The sequence below is a fragment of the Lepeophtheirus salmonis genome, chromosome 7, assembly GCF_016086655.4.
Source record: "Lepeophtheirus salmonis chromosome 7, UVic_Lsal_1.4, whole genome shotgun sequence".
Classification (NCBI taxonomy): domain Eukaryota; kingdom Metazoa; phylum Arthropoda; class Copepoda; order Siphonostomatoida; family Caligidae; genus Lepeophtheirus; species Lepeophtheirus salmonis.
Window position 1 is genome coordinate 29,915,829 of NC_052137.2, and position 11,849 is coordinate 29,927,677.

General features: G+C 32.4%; 1 long non-coding RNA gene across 1 annotated transcript; it reads left to right on the forward strand.

Moving 5' to 3' along the window:
- The first annotated feature begins 3,199 nt into the window (after positions 1-3,199).
- On the forward strand, positions 3,200-4,720 carry LOC139905985 (uncharacterized). The gene is made up of 2 exons (XR_011781172.1): positions 3,200-3,631; positions 3,695-4,720. It is a non-coding gene; the product is annotated as an uncharacterized lncRNA (long non-coding RNA).
- Positions 4,721-11,849: the final 7,129 nt, after the last annotated feature.

Consider the following 11,849-nt stretch of genomic DNA (forward strand, 5'->3'; position numbering starts at 1 on the left):
TACCTATATATAAAACAAACCACCTATTGATATGTGTAAGTATTATGGTATGTATAATTTTTTGGCTTAGTCCCCCCCCCCCTTATTTTAAAAGCAAAGAACGCCCCTGGTTATTACTATTAAAATATAACTATTAATTAATATTAGAATTATTTTTTATAATAACATTCGACAAGTCGTTCCCTTTATTGAATCTTGCAACCTTTTCCCCCAAAAGAAACACATAAGGTCCCGATCAGTTGGTAGTAGGGCAATTCTTCCAACTGTGGTTACTACTCAATACTAGTTCATAATTCTTCACAGCCTCATACAAACTAATTTGTATACAACCCATCAATTTTAATAACACGGATTAGTTGGAGAGAAGAAGAAAGTTCGGCAACCAAAAATATTTGTGTTTGTGAGCACGGCCTTAACTCACTAACACAAAAAAAATAATGTGTATTGATCTGTCAGCTGTCCATGTTTTTGTTTCTTTCTTTAAAAAAGTTTTTTGGTAATAGGGCCAAGGACTTCTACGGAAAGGGAATTATGATGTTGGATTCTAGTTGGCAAAAAGTTATGAAATAGAATGGGGAATATTTGGCTTAAATCAAATGATTGTGACACTTCTTATAAAGAATAGAAAAATACAAAATTATTTTTTCTCTAACCTATTATTATTCAATACAATAAGTTTTTAAGATAAAAAAAAATCCTTCAGATCATTTTATCATCTGTTAATGTTCGGTTACCGAAAGCCGGTACAGTTTTCGTATCTTTTATGGTAATACAAGTTTACTTGTACTGTATCCGGGTACTTTGCATCCGGCCAAGACCCGTCTGATCTCTACCTAGGCTTGCTATTTTGGTAATTCGTCTTTATCCTGTTTGATGAGGGAAATTCCTTGCTTGCTTTTGCATTTTAATCTGTTAATTATTATGATATTCAAAATGGGAAATATTATTGTTTTGCTCTTGATGGATAAAGAGGAAAAAATCGCAATCTTTGACAGAAAATTTAAAAAAAATACTATTAGATCATTATTATAGATACAAATACCTGTCAAGTTTGGGCTCATGAATCAAATTTATGACCCTAATTGGCAATAATAATAGAAAATATATATACAACATTCACAAAATATCTAAAAAGAAAGTTTCAACGGAATAGGACATATTGTATCCACAAGATGACGTGACAGTTTGTAGCTTATTGGATGCTAAACATATATATTAGTTGAATCTGCAAAACCAAAATTGACCATAATTGGCTGTTAGAGTATCAGGACCATAAACACTATTCTCATTTTCAGCCGCCTGACTTGTGTTTTGCACTTGTTCGAAGAAAAACTGTCAAATATAGCGTTTTTCTCTTTGCGGGTATTCATCTTTACCGACCCCTCAAACAATACTGAGTCAAACAATCACAAAACCGTCTTAGAAGTTTGTATATGGCAAGATCTTATCTTTTGAATGCTATACAGCGTAAACTGATCACACTTATACAACATAAGACACACATTACTAATGTAAGTAGCATATCTTTATTTTATGATGTAGGGAGTTTTATTATTTTGCCACAAGACGGCGCTACTTTATGTTGCTTTGTTTACAAACTAATATAAGAAAACAACGTTCATTCCCTATTAAGGTACCTCCAAAATACGTTTAATCGTCTTGAAATTTGGCATGGAAAGGTATTTTATTGTATTAAAAATTTCTCAAATCATGAATATCTCAAATTCTGATTTTAGACCCACTCTACTCCATGTATTATTGGACTAGTTCAACTCAATCCTCTATGCCCTGTAGATATCTTCATTCTTCCAAGGCGCCATGTACAACTTCAAGTCTATTGTTATTATCATCAGTTTTGTAAATTGCAATTAGATACTTAAGTGATTTGTATAAATGTGTGATGAATTGAGTCGTTTCTCTACCATCCAGTCAATTGACTATTTTATGGGTCGTAAAAATGTTTAACAGATTTTAAACATAAGGTTAAAAACACGCGCACATAAATAGAATGAATTACTTATACCTAAGTTATATTTAATGGGGAGAGTGGGATGGATCTCTCCATTTATGAAAGTAAGTAACTAATTTATCAAGGATGGATCATGGAAAAAGTATTATTTACATATAATTGACACAATTTCAGACGCGTCTCAATTACGTTAATACTAGTGTGGGGGGTAAGTCCGAAAATCCTGGAATGGTCTGAGACAATGATTATTTTTAGTCGAGCGAACTAATTCTGTCTTTGAAAGGAATTCGGTTTGGATTGGTCTCAAAAAATAGTTGAATAGATATCGTTTCCTAAGGAAAAATTCCGTCTGTATAAGTCTATTTTAAAATTCAGTCTAGACTAGAGTTGGATCGGCTTAGAAAATATGTGGCTTCAGGCTAAGTCGAGCTACGAGGTGTCGGATTTTGAGCCACTACATAATAATCTATACAATAAAGCTAATTCAATATATACTCATCACTGTCGTTACTGTTTAAAAGATCTTTTAAGGTAGGTTGAATCGATTTTTCCAAAGATATCTAGAGAATAAGGGTTCTCGAGATCAATTTTACTCTTATTTAAAAAGGAAAATACCGTTTTATCGTTTTATGTCCTCATAATTGTTCTTCATTTCTGGAAGAGAGTTATAAATGTTATCATCCATATTTGTAAGTGTATCATTTACAAATAATAAATAAAGTCATTGTCAGCTTATTTTTCATAAGGTGTCAAATAGAGGTGATGTCATCGATTGTTGTAAAGGAATTACTTTTACATTAGAAATGTATATCGGGCTAGTAGGCTGGGCCACAGGCTTTTTGGGGTTGAAAAAAATGAGGTTCGAACGGGGGTCTTTGAGGCTCGGATCTAGACAGAATCCACCTCTAGTCTAGACCAATTCTATAGCTAGATTTTTGAAGACGTCAGTTGTGCTTCAAAATAGTAAACATCAAGCTCAAATAACGTCATATGAAGTTAAATGTATTCATGTTTGTACAACTCATAAATCATGTTAGAGGAGAAAATTGGTCCGTAGATTGAGAGCGAAAAAATCTGTCTACAATTATAAAATGATTAAATTTTGTTTCATGGTTTGATTGATATGTCGTGTAGAAAACGCTAGAAAAAATCACTTAAGACTGCACTGAAAAAAATATATTTGCTTTTAGACTAATTATAACGTGTTTAACTATTCCTTCATTGCAGACTTGGAGATTGAGCTTAAATTGTGCGCCAATGCTTTTGGCATTGCTCTCAATATATATATAACCAAGTCCCGGAAGGAAATTTATTTGACTTCGAGAACACGGATTTTTTTTATCACTAGGGATTATAAGAATATCAACAATCTCTCTATAACTAACTATGAAACTTATATGCCTTTATAAGGGGAATTTTGTTAAAGCAAGTCTGTGAGTAGAGGGAGAAAATTGTCAAAAAGACAACGTTTTTTGTTAAAAAATTCAGTCCGGGTCAATATCGATGTTTTTTTTCTCAGAAATTGAATTTTTTTTAAATTTGTTCTGTTCTAAAAATGGTCATTTATAATTGAAAATATCCTAGTGAAGTTAAAAATACGTCACAAGGGAAAGGAAAAAGTTTTTTTTAGATGGTTGACGTTTAGTTTTAAAAGAAAAACAAGTGAGCAGCTGAACAGAATAAGGATTTTACTATTATAACATATATTACTTTTTTCAATTGCAGGTCTAAATGAAGATGATTATATCGAGATACCATTCTAATTTTTTGCATAGTCATGGTGTATTTCTAAAAAAAAAAGATCATTTGTCAAATTTGCTAGTATAATTTTTTTGTAAAATTGTCAAACAACATTAAAACATAATCTAAGTAACAACAATGCTTTCAAGAGAAGGTACAATTTTATACGTCACGAGGAAAAATAATAAAAGCAACGGAACTTGTGGTACCTCAAAGGTGGTATTTGGCAAAGAAAACTAAATTTAAAGAAAAATTGTTGACGTTGTCGTCGTTCTGCTTAAAAAAACGAATGAGCGATCAAAAATAAATTAACAAGTGAGCAGCTGACTGGAACTTTTTCCATACAGAAGGGATGAAGGACTCTAAGTCAGTTACTTTTTAAATGAGGTTGAATACCATTTAATCCCATCTTTTACTCCTTATCTTGAATCTAATACGAATTTGGCGACAGTTATATGCACTTATTGAAGGTGTGTTTACTGTTATTGACATGTACGCACACTTAATGGATTTTATAGGTTACTCTGTTACTCAACTTTTTTTTGACAATCCTTCAACATATCGATTCAATTCCTTGGTTGTTGCTCTTCAAAAAAGTCTTTAAAACATGTTCAGAATGTTTTTTAAAAGCATTAGTTCTTTATGATTGTCTTAGTATAACTAAAATATACACATATGGGATCAAAAGTCAGCTTTTCCCCCTGTGAAACTTCGTTAAATACTCAATTGAAGCTTGTCGTATTTGTTTGAGTCTGATTTTTAATATATGTTGGGCTGAGGCCTTTCAAATAAAAGTATTGTAACATATAACAATGAACAATTTTCTCCATTTTCTCTAACTATCTATCAAGGTTCACTATTGAGGCTACCAAACAAATATTAAAGAACGTGACACCTTTAAACATGAAACATATACTGTATACCGAGTGCTCCATTAAAATCTGAACACTTTAAATTTTAAACTTCAATATGATATAATCTATTAATTAAATAAAATTAATACTATAAATAGATGTGTGTCTAAAGCTCTTTTATTCATTAATGTAGTCGTCCTCGTTGGCAATGATGGTTTTTGGGTGGCGACGGAAATCTTGGCACCCACTGCGGATGTAGTCCTCTGTCATGGCGTCCCAGTGCTGGCTGATAGTGTCTTAGATGCCTCAGTGTTTGGTTGAGGGACACTGCAGGTCTTCCCTTCGACATAAACCAAATAGTTGTAGTCAAAGGATGAAATCAGGGCTGTTAAGGGGACCAAAAGTGTCAAAAAAGAGTTCAAAAGAGTTGAGAGTATTAGTCTGGCCTTTTTTCTAAAACTCCTACGGGTATAGTTTGGCCTTTTTGACAGAGCCCTTCATATTCTCCAACGTTTCGGACTTGCTGACGGCGTAGCCTGTGGTCTTGGAGACGCCCAAATGCTTGGAGTGCGCAAATGGAAATTCGTTGATAATGTACAAGTGTCATTTTCTCGACTTGTACGTAAATTAGATAGCTCAGTTTTTTTTTTTTTTTTTTTTTTTTTTTTTTTTTTTTTGTAAACAATTGTTTATGCTTTAATATATCGGAATATGAATTAATTTCAATCACTCAACCCTTATTAATGATTGAATTAGTCAGTGTTCAGATTTCAATGGACAATCCAGTAGATTGTTAACTTTCTAATACATTAATTTACAAAAAAACAAAAAAATCCCAAGACACTCATGGGCAGGATGTAAAAAGAGGAAATGTCCAGGAAAGTGAGAACAAATGGTTACTCAAGATATATTTATGATTTTTATTCTTTTTTAAATACGGTTATTGCCCACTTCACTTTCAAAACGGTACGCAGAGACTCTTTATGGACTTCAGCTTGAGAGTTATAGTCTGTTAGAAAAATCTGGAAAATGAGCATTCATTATCATTGATAGTTGCATATCTACAATACCAAAGTTTCATTTCGTTTTGAACAAAAATATTTTATTTAGGTATATAAGTTTTAAATTTTGAGGTTATGTTGAATAAAACCCCCATCATTAACCATCAAATCGGAGAGTCGTTGGTAAAGTTGAATTCAGGTAGAACGGAGAGTTTCCTCAGAAATTTCATACTAGGCATTGATCAGTGTAGCCTTAAGAGCATTCACGAACTTGTGGGGGATCTTAGAAGCATTCTTCTCAAGGATGGATTATAAAGCCGATTCATAAATTTTTGTAAAAAAGAAAAAGGTCGATTTTTATAAATATGATGAATGGTACAAATATATAAATGACAGGATAATGATTATTTAAAAGTTAGAGGGGATGTAACACCATCTACAAATTTTTTGAATAAAAAGACGGAATTTAAAAAGTGGAATGACCTTTTCCAATTGTAGGTCTAAATGAAGGTGATTCTATTGAGATCCCACTCTAATTTTTTGCACTTCTATAGAATATAAGTAGGTCAAAATTCTGTAAATTTTAAAACATGGCTACATCATTTTTTTTTATTTTGCAAGAATGTTTTCATAAATTTTTTTTGTTAATAGTCCATTTTTTTTTATAAAATATGAATTGAAGCTCGTATTCTAGGAAGTACTTAAGTAGAAATTAAAATCGTTCTATTTTAAATTGAGTTATGGCTTACTCAAGTTCAAATTTTGAGGGACTTCCAAACGGGCCCTCACGTCTTCAAAAGTCTAAAATTTTAAAGAACGTATTTCTTTGATGGGATAGATATCCTCACCAAATTTTATCAAAATTATATATAACCTTCTTACAATGTTTCATCAAAATTGATCTGTTATATTTTAAAGTAAAGCTGTTTTGTGGTACATTGACCTTTGACCTTAACCTCTTAAAATTTAATGTACTCTTACTGTTAACGCATATAACCTTCCTACAAAGTTTAAGAAAACCCAGCTTTAACTTTTTTTGTAATCTTGCTGACAAAAAAAAAAAAAAAAACGGCGAAAAGATATCCTCTGTATATGTTTTGAAAATATGTTGTATAATTATTTTTTTATTAACTCCTAACGTAGGAGGAAAAGATAATACAGGTTCTTGCTAAAACCATATTTAACCCGTCAAATTAGTTCCTTTTTATGGATTTGTAAAGCATATTTCTTTGGGCTCTAATTCCTGGGTATTTCCCTTTTATTATAACGTGAAGGATTGAATTTAGCAGGAAATCCCCTTCAAATTTGATCACTCATTTTTTGGTAGATATATTAGCTAATAATCCTGTTTCTAAAGAATATTCATACTTAAATTCTTGGAATGTGAAAAGTGTCTACCTTATGTAAGCCTCAATGGTTCACGTTGAGTCACTCCAAGTTCTCAGTTGTATGTACAGTGTTGTAAATCCTAAGCATTTTAAGCGTTCGATTTTTGTTGCTTTTTGCAACTTAAACAGTGTTTTATGTTTTTCCAAAGCTGTTATCATTATCATAGGTGTATAAAATATGTTATTATTATTTAATTCTTGGAGACAGAATAATAATAGTAATACAAATAACTAGTGGTTGTATTCATGACAGACGGAGAGTAACGACGGGAGTTTACTACTCAGGAGTTGTAAGCGTACCTGGATGATTTACAATGTATCCAGTCATGGATACATTGTAAATCGTCTTTCTCGAGGCCCCAGTTTGCTCCCGGATGACCTTCTGGTACAATCCCGCGAAGAGACGCGCTGCTAGGACAATGTTTTTCTTAGCAATCGACAACCAATTATATGTTATACAACACTGTTCACAGGAAAATTGTCAAAAAATAACTCTTAACCTCTTAAAATTTGCATAATAGGGATAAGTTAATAATAATTGTTTGATTCGGTGTATCATTTAGATTCTACTTTGGCGTAATTCCACCCTATATATCCTTACTTCCTGAGGGTTGCTTGCAGCTGATTTAATACATCGTCATGACAGCTGAGCTGCTCGCCTCCTAATCCTTCTTCAAATTGTTAGGATCAACTCTTCCATTTTCAGTTTCTTTCAGTTTGAAAATACCGCCAAAACATACTTTAAACACGACTTAAAATGGTCTTTCATTTCCGAGGAGAGAATATCTGAGTATAAACTGTTATCACGAATATGTGTGTCCTCATGATGGACAGACAGCAACACTCAAGTTTTGTTGAGGAAGTTATTAGTACGGTTGTAAGTAAAAAATAGAAAATTAACATGATAATCCTGATCATTTCAAGAATGTTTGGGAGTAGAGCGGCTTAGCAGTGATAAAATTTCATTAAAATTAACTGCAAGCAGTTGTGAGGTGAAGAAAAAAAATATCTCACTCCGTATCTAGTTATAATATAGTTAGGAAATACAAGGGCTATAACTTATACCTCCTCAACATTGTTACTCTCTGTGCTTTCATGAGCACATGTCTTATATATTCTCTCCATAAGAATTTAATAATGATTATAACTTCTTGTGCAAATAATAAACACCATACAGGTTCTCAACAACAGCAGCAACAAAATCGGCATGTTCAAAGTGCTTAAGATTTACAACCCTAGCTTATAAGTGCAAGTCTTTGTTGGGCTCAAAGTAGAATTCAGGATCGAAACCGTAGTAATTCATGCCTATAACCTTACAGATACGGTGTCAGATTTGTATTTATTTCATTCATCACACAGCTGCTTGTAGCTAATCCAATAAAAAGTCATGACAGCTAAGCTGCTCTCCTCCCAAACATTTTTGTACTTGTCCAGTTTATTTTAAATTGGGTATTTATTAAAATTTAATACAACAATATAAAGATTAAAATATTAATAAAATACATCAAGAGGGATTGTGATAAAATTAATCATAAATAAACGTTATATATTTATAAATTGACCCCCTAAATCAAAGCCCCACCCTTCAATATTAATAACTTATGATTTGTACAGACTATATGTAGACTACAGTAGTAACATTTTTAAATGCCAAGGTATAGGGATTTATGAAACTTTGCTGCTTTTAGCAGAGGTTAATGAAATTTTCCAGACTTAAGCCTTGACTCTTGTATTGTAAACATATCATGGATAGTTAAAATTTCTTTGGAAAGAGCCTCAGTATCAAGACCAAAAGGGCTATCAAAAGGTCCAAAGAACACCTTCTATCTTGAAAAAATACAAATAATGTCCACAGTAGAAGTCGAGTTATACGTAGAAGATGCTTTCCACAAGATTCCTTCGGAAGAGATATGTCAAACAGAAGAGAATTAGATAAATCTGTTTCCATCACATAGTATATTCAAAGATTGTATTATTAGAAATGACAGAACCCATTATTTTTCTGGATTACAGGATAAACAATAATAATCTTCCTGTATATATTAGGTCGAACATTACCTAACTGAACTAGTCCTCCTCCAAGTCGATTCTTTGGCCTTTCAGAGCCTGAATATAACTTCGATGAAATAACAAATGTAGACAGCCTTCTTCTCCTTCAATCACCCAATTCGCCGATTTTGGTAATACGGTAGCTAAATAAAGCACTGAATGGATCACATTTACGTTGTCGACACGTGTTTGCAAGTTCAATCTCCTCTATTCAGCTATCCTAAGGTTTATAAACCTTTCTTAATAGTTTTTATTTGAAACAGAGTCTCCAAGTCTTTCCCATTCCATTCCAAGTACCCTAATTATATCCTTAACCAACATCCCTGAATTTCTGAATACTTCTCAGAAGTCCACTCCCCCAATGGGAGGCTATTTGTTTTCTTTTTATTTAATTCCAAACCTGAGATTTTCTTGTAATTTGCAAAGAATGAAAGTAAAATTTCAATCCTTTTCTTCAACTACGATTCCGAACTCCCTTCCATATGAATAGTTACATCATTGGCATATATATCTAAAAGATGTTTTTTTTTTCCTTCCAAAATTAACTCGAAATCCAGAGCAAATGCCTCAATTGTAGCAATAAAGAGAAGGGAACCACCGTGCATCCCTATTTTCAGCTCCTTTTAAGAAGAAGTGGAGCAACTTCAAGACCAGCCAAGGTGATTGTAGAGGTCCAATTTAATAACAGTGCCCTCATTGGGTTAAAAAACGAGTGGACAGTAATTTTTTGACAGAATGAAGGATTTTTCGATGATAAACGCCTAACTGAAATCAATTGCAATAATACCACCAAACATATTATTCGAACTCAATGATTCTATCGAACATTGAATGTTGCATGATACATCTGAAATCTTCCTGTTTCCTGTTGAAACTTCGAGTTTCAAAAGGCTGTAGAATTCAATTTCAATTATTTTATGATCTGAACTAGGTTCTGGACAATAATTGGCAGTCTTAATTTTTGAAAAAATGAAGTTTAGACGAGGAAATAATCAATTCTTGAAGAATATAGTCCCTTCCTCGAGGAAACTGTTTCCTTTGAAGATGTGATCTTCAACACATCTACTAAGTTAAGTTTCCCAATAAGTTTATTTAGAATGGGCTTATTTTGGTAGAATTAATTCTCCTTGTCTAGATTCCCTTTCAATTTGCCAACAAGTGTTAAAGGAATGCCAATATTTATTTGATTATTAATAATTAACTAAAAATAAAAATTAACGGTTCATTGTTAGGGCCGTAAGCATTTATAACCGAGAAACAGAAATCCAAATATTAGATACCAAAATTTTGTGCCGATCACTACCTGTGAAACTTTCTTTGCAACATCAAATTAATTCAATTTTTTTAGTACTAATGTTAAAACAGCTCTTTTCTTATCTGAGCCGGTAAAATAACTTCCAAAATTTCTTGACAGACACTTAGAGCAGGAAAAGTTACACGTTGTTGTGAAAGTGGTTTTCAGATACTGTAAACATATCACATCGGGATTCATTGATATTAAACGATTTATGAGGGCCTGACGAGACTTACTTTCCTTACCACATCGAACATTTAATGAAATCAACTTACTAAGGGCCATATTTTTCTTAATATCATACATTATACTGTTAATATAAAAGTAAATGATTTTCAACTGAATTGCACCACTAAAAAAAAATTTTTTTTGTTAAAAAGTGTTCAATTTTGAAGGAATATTAATAACGTTTTTCAAGCCTTAATGTTGTTATTTCCTTTCAAAAAAATTAACCGATACAAAAAGATATCTCTTCCCTGCAGATTGGTATCTTTTTCGACTAAAATAAAAAAATCTGTGTATTTATATGGGGTTTCAGCAATCTGTCCGATACTCTCACATCGATTTTTTGGGGGATCAGGTTCATCAAACTGCTCCAACACCGTTGGAATTGATCTCATCCTTATAAATGTAATTTTTAGAACTCTCGACCTCTAATTGTACATCCGATAAAACCTCAAATACTTGAACTCCATTACTACTCTGCTTTGTTGTCGCTAAACTTTTCTCTCCGCAATCATAATCCACCTCTGCATTTGAAGGTGTTTCCTTCTGGACATTTTTATTCAACTTGATTGTCCTTTTTTATGTATGTCAAGTATCTTGATTTTAATTTAATTTCTGCGTGTTTAGTGATTTTAATTACTTTATGGCTTACATATAGTGATTATAAGTCTACTAAGTGTGTTTTTATCAAAAGGGTTGGATCATCCGTGATATCTTTAACCTCTTTTTCTGTCAGAATCTATTCTTGAGGATTCTGATTATCATAGTGACTTCATTTTGTTTCGTTTTTATCACCATATTTTTTTATCTCTTTTGTGTTCTTCCCCCTGCTAACCCTGGTAAGAGTGTGTGTTGCTCTTCCTTCGTTTCAGATCTCTTCTTTGAAGGAAGACGCTGCTGATTGTCCCCCAGATGATTTTGTTAAGAAATCGTATACTTATGTCACTGCAAAAAGTGGTAATGTTAAATTTAATGAGAGTATAATTATGAATTGGAACTTTAAATAGGAAATTTTTGATATTCTTATTGAGGACCAGAATGGAAAGGTTTTTCGTTAAGATAGATTAAAACATATTGATGTATATAACTTAACTTTATTCTTTGGATTTAAAGAACGCGAGCTTGCAGTCACTAATCTAAGATTTGATGTTGAACAGGCTTGTTTTTATTAAATTTCCCCTATTGATGTGAGACAGTATAGCAGACTTAAAAGAAAGTGGAAAAAATGCTGTTGGTAAATGCTGCTGTAGTCCAAGAAAGGTGTCTTTAAAACTGAAAGGCCCTTATAAATTATCCGTTAATTGGGAAAAGAACTTACGTATTACTTTA